This window comes from Tenrec ecaudatus, chromosome 7 (assembly GCF_050624435.1).
Source record: "Tenrec ecaudatus isolate mTenEca1 chromosome 7, mTenEca1.hap1, whole genome shotgun sequence".
Lineage (NCBI taxonomy): Eukaryota > Metazoa > Chordata > Mammalia > Afrosoricida > Tenrecidae > Tenrec > Tenrec ecaudatus.
Genome location: NC_134536.1, coordinates 53,852,296 through 53,871,001, shown reverse-complemented (window position 1 = coordinate 53,871,001; position 18,706 = coordinate 53,852,296).

The window sequence follows — 18,706 nt, the reverse complement described above, 5'->3', positions numbered from 1 at the left end:
AACCCGTAGTTATGACTCCCCCCAAAAAAAATCTATTAAAATTTTGAGGTAAATGGGTGCTATCTTCTGACACATCAAAATATGATTCCTAAAGATGTTTAGTGAGCCCGAAAGTGTTTGTCTTATATGCTTGGAAAGAGGCACTGTGTACTGTATGTATGCTGCAACATTGACTGTCATTAGGAACTGTACCTAATTTCCAACGTACATACAAATTCATCTTTCAGACGGCTTTAAGAAGCGCTCGTTTGTGATCCAGGGACTTCCTGCAACCTACTTTAAGAGATGGCAGCTATTTGGAGTATGTCAAGAATTTGGAGGGTTTGAATTTCATTCCCAAGTCTGACTGTTTTATGTTTCTTAAGACTTAATTGTGTCAAAATTTGAAAGTTGGTTCTTGATGTAAATCACAAATTATAACATATTGGGATAAGGCTTTTGAATGTTAAGATTTCATGATATAGATGAACAGTGCCAAATACACTGTGCATATCGACATTTAATCTCTGAATGTACGTTACTTGATTAACTCCCTCCGTGTGTGTGATAGTGCCGTGCATACAGTCAGTTAAATCCTTGTGATGTTTGTATGACTGTAGACTTTGGCAACGTGTAAATAATATGTAAAGCAAGTTTTTATGATTAAGGAATCAAATTTATTGACTTTTACTATTGAAAGTTGAAGCAACATGTATGAACAAACAATAAAAGAATATAATCTTTTCATGGATTTCATTATTATGTGAGTACATTTCTTCTGAACATTGAAAGGCTGAAGTCATGAGAAACTCATGACTATGTAGTGGTTTTTTTATGGTATGCCCTTGATTAAAGTACACTCATTTTATCAGTTAAAACTTAAATTTTCGCTCTTTTGTAGGATTACTAAAACTGTACTAATTGAAATCTGAATCAGCATAATATGGAATTGCCAAAAAAAAGTGCATTGCATATATCCTCTTAGAAAGGAATTTGACATTTTCTGTCAAACCAGGAAATAGAAATAGTAACATTTGTGGACCAAAAAAGCTCACTGCCACTGATGGAGTCAGTTCGGACTCATGGCAACCCTATCGGTCAGCATAGAACTGCCGCTGTGGGTTTCTGAGCCTTAACTCTGGGAGTAGAAGCCCTCATCTTCGGAACAGCGGGCAGTCTGGAACTACTGTCTGAGGCTTAACTCTGGGAGTAGCAGCCCTCATCTTCGGAACAGCGGGCAGTCTGGAACTACTGACCTTTCTGCTAGCCCAGCACTTTGCCACGTGACCACCAGCACTCTTGTTTTGCATTATGTCAAAGTGAGTTTATCCAAGGTTAACAGGAAGTGAAGAATGGGTTTAGTGTGGCTGTTAATGTGAGGATCGACAGTTCAAACCCATCAGCTACTGCTCGGGGAAAGAATGGTCGATATTATCCCAGTAAAGATTGCCATCCGGGAATTCTTATGGGGCTGCCCTTTTCTGCCAGAGGGCGCCAGAAGTTGGAATCGACTCCTCGGCATGGTGCTTTTTAAAATAGGAAGTATCTTTAACAAAAATTACCCTAGGACAGTGGTTCTCACCCTGTGGGTCGTGACCCCTTTGGGGGTCAAAGGACCCTTTCACAGGGGTCACCTAAGAACACTGGAAAACACATCTTTCTGATGGTTTTAGGAACTGAGACAGCTCTATCGGTCTCCAGGCGGGTCCGCCCACATGCAGATACGCCCACATAGTTCCAGACGTGATGACATCATCACACCAACCCTATCACATCCCGGACAAATACAGGTGTGTGTGACAGGGTTGGCACCATAATGTACTTATGCGGACCAGTCACGTGTAGAAAGCAGCTGCTGTGTTGAAAGCAATATTGGAGGTAAAACGACACTTGGTGGATTATCATTACTGGGTGAATGTAAAATCGTACTGTAAAAACTACTTTAAAAAATATTTGTACCATGGGAACTTAAATCTGGATACTGATTGGTCTTTTTATATTCAGCTGTGGTTGATGTGATAGTAATAGTTATGTAAAATAAACAGAATGGTAAATTTAGGAAACTTATGAACTGTCACAATGTATTTATGTGGACCAGTCTCACGTGTAGAGAGCAGCTACTGTGTAGAAAGCAGCTGCTGTATTGAAAGCAGCAGAGCAAAATTAGAGGTAAAATGACAATTAATGAATTATAATTACTGGGTGAATGTAAACTGATATACTGTAAAATCATCAACTACTGTCAAAAAATTATCTGTACCATGGGAATTTAATCTGGATGCTGATCGGTCTTTTTATATGCAGTTGTGATAGTAACTGCCACCATGTGATAGTAACAGGTATTTAAAAACAATACAGAATGGTAAAGCATAGGACATTTTAATGAACTCTATTGACTGAACTATGCCATGTATCATCTTTTGTATTATTATTGTTCTATATTATTTTCAGTAGCAAACCATCCCATGACAATGGATTGTGTAGAGAAGAACATTAAGAAAAATATATAGTGAGGGTTTTTTGTTTTGTTTTACATTTTATTAGGGGCTCATACAACTCTTATCACAATCCATACATATACATACATCAATTGTATAAAGCACATCCGTACATTCTTTGCCCTAATCATTTTCAAAGCATTTGCTCTCCACTGAAGCCCTTTGCATCAGGTCCTCTTTTTTTCCCCCTCCCCGCTGCCCCCTCCCTCATGAACCCTTGATAATTTATATTGTTATTTTGTCATATCTTGCCCTGTCCAGAGTCTCCCTTCCCGCCCCCCCTTCTCTGCCGCCCATCTCCCAGGGAGGAGGTCGCATGTGGATCCTTGTAATCAGTTCCCCCTTTCCAACCCACTCACCCTCCACTCTCCCAGCATCGCCCCTCACACCCCTGGTCCTGAAGGTATCGTCCATCCTGGATTCCCTGTGTCTCCAGCTCCCATATGCACCAGTGTACAGCCTCTGCCCTATCCAGCCCTGCAAGGTAGAATTCGGATCATAGTAGTTGGGGGGAGGAAGCATCCAGGATCTGGGGGAAAGCTGTGTTCTTCATCGGTACTACATCGCACCCTGACTGACCCATCTCCTCTCCTAAACCCCTCTATGGGGATCTCCAGTGGCCGACAAATGGGCCTTGGGTCTCCACTCTGCACTTCCCCCTTTATTCACTATGGTATATATATATATATATTGCATGATGCCTTATACCTGGTCCCTTTGGCACCTCGTGATCGCACAGGCTGGTATGCTTCTTCCATGTGGGCTTTATTGCTTCTGAGCTAGATGGCCGCTTGTTCACCTTCAAGCCTTTAAGACCCCAGACACTCTCTTTCGATAGCTGGGCACCATCAGCTTTCTTCACCAAATTTACTTGTTCACCCGCTTTGGCTTCAGCAGTTGTGTCGGGAGGGTGAGCATCGTAGAGTGCCAATTTAATAAAAGAAAGTATTCATGCATTGAGGGAGTGCTTGAGTAGAGGCCCTAGGTAGTGAGGGTTATTTACAGTATGGTTTTACCTCAATAATTATAGCAGGAATTGAGATACCCCAATGTGTTATTTGTTATGAAGTTCTATCAGCCGAATCTATGAAGCTGGACAAACTAAAACGCCATTTTGATAGCAAGCATCTGAGCTTTGCCGACAAGGATACCAACTATTTTAGAAGCAAAACTGATGAACTCAAGAAAGCCAGACTTGACACTGGTGGCAAGTACCGCAAGAAAAACAGCAGCTGTTGAAGCTTCATATTTGGTGGCACTCAGCATTGTCAGAGCTACGAAACCTCACGCCATTGCTGAGGATATACTGTTGCCAGTGGCCAAACATTGTTCAAATTATGAACAGAGACGAATTTGATACAAACTTGAGTGCAATTATCTAATGACACTGTCCGCAGAAGAATAGATGGCATGTCTGCTGATAGTCTTGATCAGGTAATTCAGAAAATTAAATCTCCACTTCCAATATTTAGCATCCAGCTTGATGAATCTATAGACAATGCAAACTGATCACAGTTACTAGTTTACTTGGGGTTTATTAATGATGGCGACTTTAAAGACTAGTTTCTTTTGTGCAAACCCCTTAAAACGACAACTGCACTTGATGTATTTGACACAGTTGGTTCATTTCTGAAAGAGTATAAGATCTCTTGGAAAAGGTTTGTGGTGTTTGCACAGGTGGTGCTCCTGCTATGCTAGGATGTCGATCTGGATTTCAACGTTTGATCCTGAATGAGTCACCGAAAGTCATCGGAACTCATTAAAGATGGCAACCAAGTTAGCTATTTTCCGCAGTTCACTTTTATTGCCCAACAATGCTCTGCTGTTTCACACTGAAGTGAGATGATTGTTGAAAGCAAAAGTTTTAAAACGTGTTTTTGAGTTTTGTGATGAACTCAAAACATTTTTTAATCAGAAAGCAAGACCACCGTTCGAAGCGCTTTTCAACAATAAAAGTGAACTGCAGAAAATAGCTTACTTGGTTGCCATCTTTAATGAGTGAAATTTATCCGTGCAAGGACCAAATGCAATATGCCTCGATTTGACTGAAAAGATCGAATCATTCCAAATGAAACTTTCGCTTTGGCAAAAAAAAAAAAAAAAGGGATGAAAGTAAAATGTACCTTATCTGCTTTCTTTGAGGAACATGACATTGAGCCAGACAAAAGGGTTACGATGATAATTTCTGTGAAAGGACACTTGCACATGCTTGCAGATAAAATTTCTTTGTACTTTCCAAATCTACCTGACACCCCGTTTGCACTTGTCAGAAGCCCATTCACAGTCAAAATTGAAGATGTTCCTGAGACAGAGGAGTTCATTGAACTTATTAACAGCGATGCAGCAAGAACTGATTTCTCTACAATGCCAGTTACAAAATTCTGGATCTAGTGTTTGCAGTCATATCCTGTTCTGTCTGAGACTGTTGCACCTTCTTCCATTTCCAACAACCAATCTTTGTGAAACGTTTTCCAGCTTGTTGGCTATCAGGTCTAAATACAGAAGTCGACTTGTGGAAGGTGATGTTCCTTGTACTCTGGCGAAGACTGCCCCGAGCATTTCTGATCCGGTCAGAAAGAAGCTGTCTCAACCTTCGCACTGTTGTTGGCTTTTTACGCAGACTGTCACAAAACGTAGCAATATGGTTTACTGCTGTTATATTAAGACTGTCACCCATGCTATACCGTGCTTCAAGACAAAATTTCATTTGTAATTAGAAATAAATCACAATGTATAATTACATATTTTGTGATTAATCACTATGCTTTAATTATGTTCAATTTGTAACAATGAAAATGCACACTGCATATTTACATTGATTCGTAACAGTAGCAAAATTACTGTTACGAAGTAGCAATGAAAATAATTTTATGGTTGGGGGTCACTGCAACATGAGGAACTGTATGAAAGGGTCATGTTAGGAAGGTGGAGAACTGTAGGATACAGGAAGTATTTGATAGGCTATAAACTGGCAGAAATTTGGTAGGAAAAAAGTGGAACTTCTTTAAGGTTAGAAAATATAAAACATCAGAAAAATTAAAATCATAAGCAAAAAGAAAAGGATAATCACTTCTAATACCTTTATTTGTTGGTAACACCTTGGTACCTTTCAGAAAAAAATTTTTGTACTTAGATTTTGAAACTGGAGTCTACTGTAAAAGCCTTGCAAAGGAATGTTTAAGTTACGAGCTAGAACTCAGAGTTTGCATTTAGTTCCTGTGTCTGGGGATAAAAACATCTGTAAATGAAATTAGAATGTGAAAAAATGAAGATCTACCTTTAGTTATCCTTAATGAATATTTAACCTTGGTGAAGCGCAAGTAATTAGGTGATCAACTCTCGGCCATCTAGCTTCTGGGACTACAATTTTAGCATGGTTCAAATTTAAGTGATTACAAAAAATTAAATTAGATGTAGTTCTAGTCCAAAATGGTAGGATTGTTTACTATTGAGCATAGTCCCTTCCACTGGTATGAATCATTTCAAGTTGGTGCTATGAGGACAACAAAATCCATTGTCTGACCTGAGCATGAACACCCTGGGAAGCGTTAACAGCACAGTTGCATATTGTTACTTTGCAATATTAGTTCAATTAAGTTTATTATTTTTACTTTTAATAGAAAGTAAGTGTAACCAAGGGTGTTCTGGAATTTGTATTGTAAAATGTCAGGTAATCTGAAAGGAAATGGAACGTCAAGGAAAATGGACACTTTGCCTGGATCCTTTTTCTAATGCTGTGGTTCCTACTGGCATTTGGCGGGAAGAGGCCACGAGGCTGATAAACGCCCGACAACTCACAGGACAGCAGGCAAGACAAGAAAAAGTGGCTGATTCCAAATGTCAGGAGTCTGTACTGGCATGTGCTTTTATTGGCTTTGGCACTGTTTTACTTTGGGGAGTGGGCAAAAATAATATTGCCTGAGCAGTGTCTTATGGGAACCTTGAAAAAAACAAATAGTTTGTTAAGATCTGTAGATCTAGCTAGTTTAAAGAAGAAATAAACATTTATTATTAAATATGTTTATTATATCACATGAAATGATAACATGAGCGTTTCCCCATTCTTGAATTTTATTCAATATATTCACATTCACAGAATAATTTGAGATACCTAACAGTTTTCCAAAGCCCAGTGGGTTCCGTTTATTTGAAAGATAATCACCCGCTGCCCTCAAACCGCCAGCTTTTTGCTTAACAGCCCCGTGCTTACCCCGTGTACCACCGAAGTTCTTTATTTTAAAGTGGTTTTCAAAAAATAACAAAAGTTTTGTTAATCTAATATATTTAATAAGAAATCCCAAACTTCAAACGACCCATTATAGAAACATTAAGTTAGCCTCCCCTCCCCTCTCCCCACCCCCCCTAACCTCCCCAATTGATCTGGTAGCTAATTGTGAAGCACATGTTGATAATTCTGAATGAAGACAGTCCAAACATTTGGGTGTAGATTCTTGCGTGGACTTGAGTTTTCGACATGCAGGTAAGTGCCTAGAAGAGCTCTTGCGAGGTGGTATGACACTGTTTAGGTCTATAAGAGAGCGCTAGCCAGTCTTCCCACGTGGTGGACCGTTTTGTATTACCCGCAATGCCATGAGAGTCCCTGTCGCCTTGCAGCTTGGCAGCAGCTGCTGGTGGTGTTTTGGATGTTAGCCATCCTAATACGTGTGTAGTGCTCTCTCTTTTTGATCTGCAATTCTCTGACATGTTTATCTCTTCATGTTTGTCATCTGAATATCTTTTCTGATGAAGTATCTGTTCAGATCTTTTGCCCATTATAATTTTTTTTTGCTTGTTGAATTTTAATATTCTCTGAATACAAACTCTCTATCAGATGTCTGATTTGCAAATATTTTCTCTCAAGTCTGAGATTTCCCTTTTCATTCTTTTAATAGTGTCTTTGCCAGAGGAGAATTAAAGAAAAAAAAAACGAAACCTTTCTTAACCATATTTCCTTTGTGGATTGTTGGTTCTGGTATTGTATTTAAAAACTCATTACCAAACCTCTGGGCACTTAAGTCTTCTCTAGGTCTCTGGCCCACTTTGAGTTCGTTTGTGAGGTACATGAAGACCTTTACATGGTAACATCCCTAAGCAGACTGGACGGTGTGCTCTAACTGTTGCCCTCTGGGTTGCAGTGTTTCTTCACGGACTCAATGCTGAATCTGCAGTCTACAGTGTTCAGGTGTCTCATTCGACCTGCACTGGAGGTATTTCACTTCTTAGCCTTGGCACTCTAGTTGTGCTTGGTCTTGTGCTTTGCCAGGTAGCTGTATTTGCCACTAGTTGGTTTCTGAAGTTGATAGGCCCTGGACTCACAGCAGTGGCAGAATGTGTATGTTTGTGACACTTTCCAAACAACTTTCCCTCCATTATCCCATGTCTTTTGCTGTGGACTGTAGAGAGATCATTTTTTGTGTGAAAGATGAAAGATATGTGTCTAGATACATTTTTAGTTTGCATGTGGATGTCGTTACTCTAGTACCATTTGTTGAAAAGACTCCTTTCTGCATAGGATTGGTTTTGCTCATTTGTCAAGGGTCAGTTGACTGTGTTGGCGTGGGTCTATTTCTGGGGTCTACATTTGTGTTTGAGTTTATATCTCCAGGAATAACCCGTTAATTATTAAACTTTCTTGCATTAAAAAATGTAAATCTATGAAGTGACCCTGTTTTGCCTCCTGAAAGGAATATTAATTGAGGTCATTTCCACCTAATGAGAGGTCCATAAATGTTACTTGCAGGTAGAAATAAATAACATTTTTGCACAAGTGATGTGCATAATATGGTTTTTTTTTTCACACAGTGTGACCCTCTCACACACTAGTTTCTTACACGCACCACAGTTTCCTCTGGGCACTATGTGCAGCATAAGTGTGGACACATTATTTACATGCAATTAAAATGCTCCTCAAAGAGATTTTGTTTGGCCTAAAGAAAGATGACTTCTCTGAGGATTTAGGGAAACAAGCCTGAATATATTCAGGTATATGTGAGATGTATGATGGTGTTTCACAGTCCATAGGACGATGGAGTTAAAAATAGTGGACGTTTTCCACCAACTTTTGAAACTCCTTGTATATGTGCATGAGGAGCCCTTGTGGCAGAGTGGTTACCTGTTGGTCAGCAGTTTGAAACCACCAACTGCCCCAAGGAAGAAAGACAAGACTTTCTACTCTGGTAAAGAGTTACAGTTTCAGAAACCCTTCCCCCCCTCCCCCTGCCCCCCCCCTCCCGCAGTTCTGTCCTGTCCTAAGGGGTCACTAAGCATTGGAATAGCCTCTATGACAGTATGCTTTTTCTCATTTGCATATGTGTATGTGCAAATAATGTTGTCTTTGACCTCGGTGTGTAGGACCAAATCTAAAGTATTCAGGAGATTAAGATGCAAAGAAAAGGTCCAAGCAAATAGTTTCATTAAATATTAATTGATGTGTTCCTCAGAATATTAAATTTCTTGCAAAACTAGACCCTTTCAGGTATACTCTGAGCTCCTCTGCTTATCGGTTAGAATATAAGGCCGGCAAAGATGTTATTAGCATATCAATTAGTGCTTTTAATAATTTAAAAGGAAAAAAATCAGACTTTCCCCATGGTGCCTGGCTTTTCTGTGTTAGGTATAAGAAAACCAAGTAACCAATGTGGAGCTGAAATGTGGATTCTCATGATTTAAAAGGAGGCCATGGGCAATCTATGTAAAAGTGCTACCTGACGACTCGGCTGGTGGTGATGTCCAGAGATCCTACGCTGTATGAAGACCTCTTCACTAGCTTAGACTCACAGGTCCTCCTAGCTTCTAGGATTCTTTATGCTCTGGGTTATTGGAACTTATGATTCACTTACTGTATTTTCCTTCAAAAAAAGCAATGAAAATCCTCTAGGATTAAAAAAGAAAATGTATTTTAAATTTATGTTTAATTAAAAAGTCTACAAAAAACTAGGAAAAGACTTTGCATTAAAGGGTACAGTGTGAGCTTAGTGTTGACAATGATGAGGAACACCTTTTCCTTAGAGATCTGGCAAGAGATTTTGAGGTGGTGGGAGTCACACACATAACTGGACAGTTATAATGCCAAGTGCAAAGAATAGTAATGGTCTCATTTCCAGGATGGATTAAGGAGGATTCCTAATTCCGCATGTTCAGGAGGACAGGAAAGACTTCCAAGAAATGATGCCTGAGCTGATTAAGAACTAGTTACTGAGAGTGGAGTCAAGTAAGACATCTTATGAAGGATAGAAAATATAAGAATGACTAATTGCTTACAGACTGGTTTTGAGCCTCCACTCTGTACTCTCCCCACCCCCTCCACTCACATTATGATTTTTTGTTCTGGGTTTTTGATGCCTGTTACCTGATCTCATCGATACCTCATGATCACACAGGCTGATGTGCTTCTTCCATGTGGACTTTGTTGTTTCTCAGCTAGGTGGCCATTTGTTTATCTTCAAGCCTTTAAGACCCCAGATGCAATATCTTTTGATAGCCAGGCACCATCAGCTTTTTTCGCCACATTTGTTTATGCACCCGCTTTGTGTCGGGAAGGTGAGCATGTCAGAGTGCCGGATTATTCAAAGTGTTCTTGTGTTAAGGGAGTAATTGAGTCAGGGAGTAATTGAGAAGGTCCAATGTCCTTCTGCTTCCTTAATATTAGCCCTATAAATATATGTACATAGATCTATCTCCCATTATCATATATAAATATATGTACATGCCTGTATTTAGCTCTCTATAAATGTCCTTTGCCTCCTAGTTCTTTCCTCTATTTCCTTTTACTTTCCTCTTGTCCCCCCCCACCCCCCATCTATCATGACCCTAATTCTACCTTAAAAATCTGGCCAGACCAGAGCATGTACATGGGTATGGATAAGAGCTGGAAGCACAGGGAATATAGGACATATAAAATTCCTCAGGATCAATATTGAGAGTAGCCATACCAGGAGGGTAAGGGGAAGGTGGGGAGAGAAAGAGGGAACTGATCACAGTGACCTACCTATAACCCCCTCCCAGGGGGATGGGCAACAGACAAGGGGGTGAGGGTAGACATCAGACAGTACAAGACATGAAAAAATAATAATTTGTAAATTATCAATGGTTCATGAGGGAGGGATGGGGAGGGTGGGGAAAAATGAGCTGATACCAAGGGCTCAAACAGAGACAATGTTTTGAACACGATGATGGCAACATATGTACAAGTGTGCTTGAGACAATAGAAGGATGTGTGGATTGTGATAAGAGTTGTACGAGCCCCCAATAAAATGATTTTTAAAAACAAGAAAAGAAAAAACTATATGGATGGTCATCACAATTTCTATTGCTATTATATGGAGTGTGAGATAGAAAGTTATAAAAAGGCTCAAGAAGACCTCATACACTTGACCACTGCTTTTAAAAGCTTCAACTTCACCTTAGTGGGCATCAAATTCGGGAAGGGAATGGCTGGCATTATACCTTAGTTCATTTTGGCAACTGTAGGGAAGAGATTTGAGAGACTGCTGTGATGATACTGGCAGCGGCATCACTGGTATTTCAAATACTAGCAGGGTTACGTGTGGTGGACAGGTTTCAATGGCCTTTCCAGACTCGGACAGACTGCACAGAAAGACCTGGAGATCCAATTAGCCAGTGAAACCCTATGAATAACAAGATATTGTTTGATATACTGCCAGAGTTTTGTTTTTTAACCACTATTGCTATTGTTGCTGGTTGCTGTAGAATCGATTTTAATTCCTACTGATACCATAAAATACTAAAGCCCATATTTTCCTTTCCTTACCTTCAAGCCAAGTTAGTTATCCTAATCTTATTGGATATCTTAGTTTTGGGTACATATGTAAAAGGTTGAAGTTATTATAAATATCAAACAGCAATTAACCATGATGGGAAAAATGGAAAAGTTACTAAGTGATCATTAAATGGCTATTGTGTTAACAAGTGCCTGGGCATCATGTGCCTTTTAAAAAAAAATTAAATACTTTTATTGGGGGCTTTTACATCTCATCACAATCCATACACTCATCCAGTGCGTCAAGCACATTTGCACATATGCCGCCATCACCATTTTCAAAGCATTCTCTTCCCACTTGAGCCCCTGATATCCGCTCCCCATTTCTTCTCCCTCCCTCCCTCCACTACTCACCCTCCCTCACAAATCTTTGATAGGTTATAGATTATTATTTTCATATCTTATATCATCCTCTGTTGCCCCTCACCCACTTTTCCATTGTTTGTCCCCCTGGGAGGGGGTTAGAGGTTGATTCTTGTGATTGATTCCTCCCTATCTCCCCCTACCCTCACCTAATCTTTCTGGTATTTCTACTCTCATTCTTGGCTCTGGGGGATTTATCTATCTTGGATTCCCTGTGTTGCGGACTCTTGTCTGTATCAGTGTGCATATTCTGATCTAATCCGATTTGTAAGGTAAAATTGAGGTCATGATAGTGGGGGGAAGGAAGCACCAAAGAACTAGAGGAAAATTGCATGTCACATAGGTGCTGTACTGCATCCTGACTGGCTCGTTTCTTCCTTGTGACTCCAGCAGCATGCATCTTCTATCTATTTAGGACTCTCCTTGATAATCAGATAACATATATTTTGAGTGGATGAATACAAACATGATACATGCCAGAAAAATACATAGTTAAAATGCAGTGAGTGGGTCATGAGTTGGGCTACTAATTGTGAGGTTAGTAGTTCGACACCACCAGAGAAAAATGAGCCCTTCTCTCCTTGGGCTCCCGGAGGATTGCTGTGAGTGGCACAGAGGAAATGGCAGTGAGGGTTTGGTGGGTGGTGTGATCTGCATACCAATCATGCAAAGAAAAGAAAACAAAGGGAGGTGGGAGGCTGATGGTTTTGTTACTAGCCAGGGCTCACCATGTTATCCACTACCAGTAAGACGACTTTCTGGTGTCCCAAGTGTAACTCCGCCACTGCAAGACTTCCTGTGGATCTCAAATCAGCACGGCATCCAGACGGTATGGTTGGCCAAGCAGATGTAGATGGATGCTCTCTGCAGAGTTTTACAGATGAGTGTCTACAACAGCCAGTATGCATGAGAAACAGTAAGCTACTTTAATGTGTACATTTTCCTTTCTTTTAAGCAACACTCAGAAAATCATTTGATATTCCTTAAGGCAACCTCAATCAGGAGTGTCTTGAGAAAGAAGGTGGTGGAAAATGGAAAGTGGGACCCGCCTCCTAGGAGTAGCCTAGGGAAGGGATTCCGCCACAGACAGGATTCAGAAAGATGCTCCTAGAGGGAACAGAAAACAGCCTCAAAGACCAATCTGGCTGGCTACACATCTTACCTTGGGCTATCAAACACAAAGGTTTGAACAGCTTAAAAAGAAGCCGGCAGGTCTAGGCAGTTGCCGTACAATTGCAAGTTAGGGGCAGCTGTGGAACACGTTATGGGGAGTCTTCTTGCTTCAGAGAATGGCACATGACTATTTACTGCACAGAGGGCTTGCACAGACGAGGAGTGAGGAACGAGATGAGCTGCATAATTTGCAGGGTGCAGAGCAAAATAAGACTGCAGAGCCCAAACGGAAAAAAAGACAGAGCATTTTAACGCACCCACCGCAGAGTCAGAAACCAAGCACCTGGGCCCTGTGCTGCTAAACAGGTCGCCCTCCTGTAAAGCAAGGTTGCGGGATGCAGAGCCGCCCAGGTGCCCAGGGATTTCCATAGAGCCCTGTAAGGAAACGCTTATGTATTCGATATGGCAGTCATGTAACATCAACCAGAATGAGGTATCAGAGCACAAAGTGGGAATCAGAAGTCGCAGGTCTCGTGCCAGTTTTGCCACTGAGGGTAAAGTTAGCATCTCCAGAACTCAGTGTGCACGTTTGTTAGACCCGATCCAGGTACGTGACTTTCAGACCTTTCATTTTTAAGCAGTGGGAGCCTCTTTTTCCATCAAAATTCTTTCTTGGAGTACCAAGTACAAAAGAGGTCAAAGAGAACTTCTTTCATTGAAATCTCTCTGTTGGAAGCCGAGAGATTCTACAAAGTAATTTGTTAGTCACCTAGCAAGGCATCACCAATGACAACCTTCAGGCCAAATCTACCTGCTGCCTGATTTATTAAATAAAGTTCTATTAAGGAGTAACCACAGCTATTCATTTACATATTGTTTCTGGCTGCTTCCACAAAGTTGAATAGGTGTAACAGAGACCCCATGGCCCACAAAGCCTAAAATATTTATTAGTTGGTCCTTTACAAACAAAAGTTTGTCTTGAGTATTTATTTTGGTGATGCCTTGGTGGTGTAGTGCTTACACATTGGGTTGCAATTCACATGGTTGGCAGTTTCGAACCACCAGCAGCTCCATGGGAGAAAGACTGGGCTTTCTACTCATAGAGTTACAGCCTCGGAAACCCACAGGGGCTTGCTATGAGTCAGCACTGACTGCCTGGCAGTGAGAAGATAATAGCAAGAGCAAGTCAAGGAAGGGACTCTGGCTTGGAGGAATAAAGCAGATTAATAAAATGGTGAATTGTGCACAAGCTAACAAGCTAGAGACCCCGTTACCGGGATTAGCGTGAGGTTGGGGCATCTGTAATTTGAAATCATACAGAAATTCAGTTCCTTAGCCAGAGGCCCAGGCTGAAATAATAAAACACAGTATGCTTACATGAATACTGACTCACCTTATATATTGCTGATGGAATTTCTCCTGAGAACAGGTGTGTCACAGGGCATTGCAAGGAAGTAGAGTGGGGAATTGAGTAGGAATGGGGCAGGGACCAAGTGGGACATTATGAAAAGATGAGTAGATAATGACTTGGAAGGGCATGAGAGTACAAAAACAAAATATTCATGTCATTAAGATATTGAGTGTAGAGAATAACTGGAAGGAAAAAGAGAGAGGGATAGAGCAGGAATTAAAAGAAAACAAAAGAGATGGTTGTCTAAGCATCTTTGTGGATCAGATGCCTCGAGTCCACTGTGACTCCCGGGGACCCTGTGTGTGTGTTACAGTAGAACTGCGCTCCGTGGGCTGCTATTGGCAGAATGGTCAGAAGTCGATCGCCAGACCCTCCATCCAAGGAGAGGGTGGTAACTGTCTTGCATATCCAGGGAATCCAAATATCTCTGATTGATGTACGCCATCGAGTCAGTTCCAATCGGTAGTGGCCCCTCCGTACACCAGAACAAAACATTACTCGATTCTGCATCATCTTCCCAATCATTCTTATGTTTGGACCCACTGTGGTAGCCACCAGCTCTCGGAGGGTCTCTTGCTCATTGACATTCTACCTTGCGGAGAGGGATACCTTCCTCAGGGACTGGTCCTAATGGTAAGATGTCAGAAGAACACGAGGTGAAGTACAGGCCAGAGCAGAGCTCTCATGTAAACAGGATTGGACAGATGCATGTCAGTCCCCTGACTTCCAATAGTGTACACAGAAGTCAGAAAATAGGATCATGCTGGGGTATCGTCCTGCATATCTGGAGTTCCCTGTGGTGTTTTTAGGAGCCTTGGTCGTGTAGCAGGTTAAGGGAACAGCAGCTAACCAAGAAGTTAACAGTTCAAATCTCATTGCTCCCAATGAGAAACACGAGGCAGTCGGTTTCCATGAAGATTCACAGCCTCAGAAACTCTATACCGCAGTTCCCAGGGCTTTCGGCTCCTCTAGACAGATTGACTTTGAGCTGCTGGTGGGTGGCGATTTTCAAAGACTGCTGGGTCCCTCACTACACCCGCTGAGCCTGAGCATCTCTGGTGAGGCTGGGGCATTGTTGATGCTTGCATATCCCCCGAGCAGTCCGTGGATGACAACTATGTAGAATGAACCATGCAGACCCTGGAATGACCACATAGTTGCCAAAGAACATCTGGAGGAAATGTTGCCGTCTGTGGAAAAAAGAGAAAGGGCTTCTCATTGCTGGGCCCCCGGTTCTGTGCCACTTTGGTGGGTAGCCCGGAAGCAGCCATGTTTGCCCGACGCTGTCCAGGGGAATGTCTTTCTTTGCTTTCTTGGGAGGAGTCTGCATTCATCTTTTTCTGTTCTTGGAAATTCTTGCCCTCACCAATGAGAGTTGGCCTCCTCTCCTCTTTTATTCATTTATGACTTCCTCCCTCTCCTGTGTGTCCTGTGTGTGCAAGAGTTGGAAGCCAAAATATGTAAGTTTTTTAGCTGTTAAACTATTTTGAAACTAGACAAAATATAGGACCATTTTTTTTCCTCTTTTCTTCTTTTACATTTTATTAGGGACTCATACAACTCTTACCACAATCCATACATATACATACATCAATTGTATAAAGCACATCCATACATTCCCTGCCCCAATCATTCTCAAGGCATTTGCTCTCCACTTAAGCCCCTTAGGACCATTTTTAGACACGATGTTTCTCTCTGTGGCTTGTTTTAAATCCCATTTCTCAAACAGATTTGCAGCCTCGGCAGGTTTTGATGAAGTAGTTATGGAACGTGCTTGGCTTGGACGAAAGTAGACCCCTTTCCAGATGGTCTTTAACTGACTGAAAAGAGCAAGCCTGGAGGATCTTAGTCTTGTGGGAGAGTATTCATGGTTTCTTTATTTTCCCCAGTGATATTGTATCACAATGGCTTTTGAGAAATCAGTCAACAAACAAAATTGTGGAGTCACATCACATGCCTTTTCTTATTCACGACTAACTCAATTACTGAACAAAAATTCCAATAAACCTTTTTTCTCAGAGCTCTCAATGGAAAAGACCTAGAATTTACCTATTTGATTGAATTCTCCTAGGATTGTCATAAAAGACACCATCAACTTCTCTTAAAAGGAGTCCAGTGTCAGCTCCAACAGCTATGTTAGACGATTCTCAACCTATGGTGAGCATGATGATCATTATTTTTTTGTATTTCTCAAGGAGATTTGTCACCGAGTTTCTATGGAGTTAGACTAGCTACCCAATGTGTTCGCTTTCTTTTGTTTTTCTAACTAAATGTTTGTTTGTTGTTGCTGTTAGGTAGTCTCAACCTGACTGACTTACAGCATACAGCAGAAAGAACCTGTCCGGGCCTGTCTTACCCTTATAATTGTTCCCATGTTTGAGTCCAGTCTGGCAGCCAGGGTGTCCCTCTATCTTGTTTTCCTAAGCAGGATGTCTTTTTTCAGGGACCGCTTTCTCCTGACCATGTGGCCAAAGTACGTTAGATGGAGAGTCACCGTCCTCATGGCTAAGGAACATCCTGGCCCTCCCTCCTCCAAGACAGGTTTGTTTGTTCTTCTAGCCATTCATGGTACTTTTAATATTTTTCACCAGCACGATCACTCAAATGTATCAATTATTCTTAGCATTGAACAAGTATGGTGAAAGGCTACAATCCTGATGCACACATTTCCTGATTTTAAAACATCCAGAACTCTGCTGTTCTGTTCAAATGACTAGCTCTTGATCTATGTACAGGATGAGCACAATTAAGTATTCTAGTGTGTTAGAAACAAAACCAGGACACTTATGATTTTACACACACACACACACACACACACACACACGGATAGGTTTATATAGCATGAAGGAATATAAGAGCTAATTAGTTCACATAGCAGTACAAAAGGTTCCGTTCAAGTCACTTTTGTGTAATAGTTAATATATTGGAAGCCCACAACTCATGTGGGCTGCCAGGTCCAAGGCCAAGGAAACAGACAACTGAGTCTTCCCTCGGGCAATGCAGGCAGAGTACACTCACAGGCAGAGCATAGCAGGGTGGGCCACCAATAGTCAGCAGCTCAGTAGTTTAGCAAAGCAGCCCCAGATAGGATACCAAACTCAAGCAATGAAGGGAGAACAGATCCACTGGCCTCAAGCTCAAATGATGTCAACACCAGCAGCATGGTGAATCAGATTTTGAAAGTGTGTCAAGCTCTAGCTACACAATCCATAGGTTGGCTTGTCCCACAGGTAGTGTAGCTCACAAGTGGAGGCAAAGAACTAGCAGCTGCATGTTAGTCTGATCACGACAGAGCAAGAGAGAAGGGGATGGGCTATGCAGAGCCATTTATCTCTTTGCCCTCGAATCAAACTGCAACCTAATTAATCCCACATGTTCCTGTTGGCCTGGTTGGCACAATAAACCTATCGGTCATACCTAGAATTCCCATTCTTTGCAATGTTGTTCACAATTTGTGACAATTCACAAAATTGAGTCCCTTTATATCATCAAACAATCACAAGTAAGCATTTCTGGTATTCTCTGCCTTCAGTCAAGTTCTATCTAAAGTCAGCAATGATTTTCCTCATTTTTCTTCCTCTTCTGAATCCAGTTTAAATTCCCGGCATCTTCCTGTCAAAGTAATGCTGCAAGAATTTTTTTTATTATCTTCAACAAGTTTACTTGCCAACAAGATTAATACTACTGCTCAGTGATTTCCACATTTTGTTGGGTCACTTTTCTTTGGAATACGCACAAATATGATGCCCGTCCAGCCAGGTGGCCAGGTAGCTATCTTACAAATTTCTTGGCACAGATTAGTGAGTGCTCCCAGCATCCTGGCAGCTTGATTCAACATTGCAGTTGTATACTATTCATTCCTGGAAAGTGGTCTTTCCTGATGCCTTCAATAGCTTAGGTTTCTTCTTTCAATGCCATAGCTTCTTAATCAATGCTGCCTCTTGAAATGGTTGAATGTGGGCCAATTCTTCTTGGTACCATGACTCTATATATTCCATTCATCTTATTTTGATTACATCATTTAATATTTTGCCTATAGAATCCTTCCATAATTCAACTGAGGCTTGATTTTTTTTCTTCAGTATTTTCAATTTGAGATTTACTGAGCATGTTTTTCTTTTTTGGTTTTCTAATTCCAGGTCTTTGCACATTTCATTATAATATGTTCCCTTTTGCAATTTTCTGTTGAGCTGTTTTACTTCATCATTTCTTCCATTTGCTTCTAGCTACTCAACATGGAAAGGAAAACTTCAAAGTCTTTTCTGACATCCATTTTTTCCTTTTCTTTCCTGTCTTTCAAATTTCCTTTTGCTTTCTTCACTTATGGCATTCTTTTAAAAAAATCATTTTATTGGGGGCTCATTCACCTCTTATTGAATCCATATATACATCCATTGTGTCAAGCACATTTGTACATTTGTTGCCCTCATCAGTCTCAAAACATTTGCTTTCCACTTGAGCCCCTGAAATCGGTTCCTCATTTTTAAATTATGAACCCTTGATAATTTATAAATTATTATTTTGTCATATCTTATACTGCCCAATATCTCCCTTCACCCACTT